Source organism: Plectropomus leopardus, chromosome 19, assembly GCF_008729295.1.
Source record: "Plectropomus leopardus isolate mb chromosome 19, YSFRI_Pleo_2.0, whole genome shotgun sequence".
Lineage (NCBI taxonomy): Eukaryota > Metazoa > Chordata > Actinopteri > Perciformes > Serranidae > Plectropomus > Plectropomus leopardus.
In genome coordinates this window covers 6,490,982-6,494,532 of record NC_056481.1, presented here as the reverse complement: position 1 = coordinate 6,494,532, position 3,551 = coordinate 6,490,982, and positions in this window count along the sequence as shown.

Below are 3,551 nucleotides of genomic sequence, written 5' to 3'. Positions count from 1 at the left end.
TGGAAACACCTCTAAACTAAACAGCATAAAAATAGCGTGTTGAGACACGCTATAGCATTTAAAGTTGCAAAAACAGCCAAAAACACCAAAATTTGGAACGTTGAAAAAATGACCGAAAAGGCAAGGCTATAGTATGGAAAAAAGTTCAAAATTGACATGTCCCAAAAAAAAAAACAGCTGGAAAACACCTCTAAACAGCATAAAAAGCGTGTAAGACACGCTATAGCATTTAAAGTTGCAAAAAAAACGGCCAAAAACACCAAGATTTAGAACGTTGAAAAAAATGACCGAAAAGGCAAGGCTATAGTATGGAAAAAAGTTCAAAATTGACATGTCCCAAAAAGCAGCTGGAAAACACCTCTAAACAGCATAAAAATAGCGTGTTTAGACACGCTATAGCATTTAAAGTTGCAAAAAACAGTGCCAAAAACACCAAGATTTTAGAACGTTGAAAAAATGACCGAAAAGGCAAGGCTATAGTATGGAAAAAAGTTCAAAATTGACATGTCCCAAAAAACAGCTGGAAACACCTCTAAACAGCATAAAATAAGCGTGTTTAGACACGCTATAGCATTTAAAGTTGCAAAAAAACAGCCAAAAACACCAAGATTTAGAATGTTGAAAAAATGACCGAAAAGGCAAGGCTATAGTATGGAAAAAAGTTCAAAATTGACATGTCCCAAAAACAGCTGGAAAACACCTCTAAAAACAGCATAAAATAGCGTGTTTAGACACGCTATAGCATTTAAAGTTGCAAAAACTGCCAAAAACACCAAAAATTTAGAACCTTGAAAAAATGACCGAAAAGGCAAGGCTATAGTATGGAAAAAAGTTCAAAATTGACATGTCCCAAAAAAAACAGCTGGAAAACACCTCTAAAACAGCATAAAATAGCGTGTTGAGACACGCTATAGCATTTAAAGTTGCAAAAACAGCCAAAAACACCAAGATTTGGAACGTTGAAAAAATGACCGAAAAGGCAAGGCTATAGTATGGAAAAAAAAGTTCAAAATTGACATGTCCAAAAACAGCTGGAAAACACCTCTAAACAGCATAAAATAGCGTGCGTGTTTAGACACGCTATAGCATTTAAAGTTGCAAAAACTGCCAAAAACACCAAGATTTAGAACGTTGAAAAAAATGACCGAAAAGGCAAGGCTATAGTATGGAAAAAAAGTTCAAAATTGACATGTCCCAAAAAGTGCTGAAAACACCTCTAAACAGCATAAAATAGCGTGTTGAGACACAGCTATAGCATTTAAAGTTGCAAAAAGTGCCAAAAACACCAAGATTTAGAATGTTGAAAAAAAAAACACCAAGATGACCGAAAAGCAAGGCTATAGTATGGAAAAAAAGTTCAAAATTGACATGTCCCAAAAAACAGCTGGAAACACCTCTAAAACAGCATAAAAATAGCGTGTTTAGACACGCTATAGCATTTAAAGTTGCAAAAACTGCCAAAAACACCAAGATTTTAGAACGTTGAAAAAATGACCGAAAAGGCAAGGCTATAGTATGGAAAAAAAAAAGTTCAAAATTGACATGTCCCAAAAAACAGCTGAAAACACCTCTAAACAGCATAAAATAGCGTGTTTTAGACACGCTATAGCATTTAAAGTTGCAAAAACTGCCAAAAAACACCAAGATTTAGAACGTTGAAAAAATGACCGAAAAGGCAAGGCTATAGTATGGAAAAAAGTTCAAAATTGACATGTCCCAAAAAAACAGCTGGAAAACACCTCTAAACAGCATAAAAAATAGCGTGTTGAGACACGCTATAGCATTTAAAGTTGCAAAAAAAAAACAGCCAAAAACACCAAAACCCATTTAGAACGTTGAAAAAATGACCGAAAAGGCAAGGCTATAGTATGGAAAAAAGTTCAAAATTGACATGTCCCAAAAACAGCTGGAAACACCTCTAAACAGCATAAAATAGCGTGTTTAGACACGCTATAGCATTTAAAGTTGCAAAAACTGCCAAAAACACCAAGATTTAGAACGTTGAAAAAATGACCGAAAAGGCAAGGCTATAGTATGGAAAAAAGTCAAAATTGACATGTCCCAAAAACAGCTGAAAAACACCTCTAAACAGCATAAAATAGCGTGTTTAGACACGCCATAGCATTTTTAAAGTTGCAAAAACTGCCAAAAAACACCAAGATTTAGAACGTTGAAAAAAAAATGACCGAAAAGGCAAGGCTATAGTATGGAAAAAAAAATGTTCAAAATTGACATGTCCCAAAAAACAGCTGGAAACACCTCTAAACAGCATAAAATAGCGTGTTGAGACACGCTATAGCATTTTGAAGTTGCAAAAAAACGCCAAAAACACCAATTTAGAACGTTGAAAAAAAAATGACCGAAAAGGCAAAGGCTATAGTATGGAAAAAAGTTCAAAATTGACATGTCCCAAAAAACAGCTGAAACACCTCTAAAAACAGCATAAAAAAAGCGTGTTTTTTAGACACGCTATAGCATTTAAAAAAGTTGCAAAAACTGCCAAAAAAACCAAAATTTAGAACATTGAAAAAATGAGAAAAGGCAAGGCTATAGTATGGAAAAAAGTTCAAAATTGACATGTCCCAAAAACAGCTGAAAACACCTCTAAACAGCATAAAATAGCGTGTTGAGACACGCTATAGCATTTAAAGTTTGCAAAAACAGCCAAAAACACCAAGATTTGAACGTTGAAAAAATGACCGAAAAGGCAAGGCTATAGTATGGAAAAAAGTTCAAAATTGACATGTCCCAAAAAAGCTGGAAACACCTCTAAACAGCATAAAAAGCGTAGCGTGTTGAGACACGCTATAGCATTTAAAGTTGTTGCAAAAACAGCCAAAAACACCAAGATTTAGAACGTTGAAAAAATGACCGAAAAGGCAAGGCTATAGTATGGAAAAAAGTTCAAAATTGACATGTCCCAAAAAAACAGCTGAAAACACCTCTAAACAGCATAAAATAGCGTGTTTTAGACACGCTATAGCATTTAAAGTTGCAAAAAAAACTGTGCCAAAAACACCAAGATTTTTGAATGTTGAAAAAATGACCGAAAAGGCAAGGCTATAGTATGGAAAAAAATTCAAAATTGACATGTCCCAAAAAAAACAGCTGAAAACACCTCTAAAACAGCATAAAATAGCGTGTTTTAGACACGCTATAGCATTTAAAAAAAATGCAAAAAAAGCCAAAAACACCAAGATTTAGAACGTTGAAAAAATGACCGAAAAGGCAAGGCTATAGTATGGAAAAAAGTTCAAAATTGACATGTCCCAAAAAAACAGCTGAAAACACCTCTAAACAGCATAAAAAATAGCGTGTTGAGACACGCTATAGCATTTAAAAGTTGCAAAAACTGCCAAAAAACCACCAAATTTAGAACGTGTGAAAAAATGACCGAAAAGGCAAGGCTATAGTATGGAAAAAAAGTCAAAATTGACATGTCCCAAAAACAGCTGGAAACACCTCTAAACAGCATAAAAAGCGTGTTTAGACACGCTATAGCATTTAAAGTTGCAAAAACTGCCAAAAACACCAAGATGATATAGAACGTG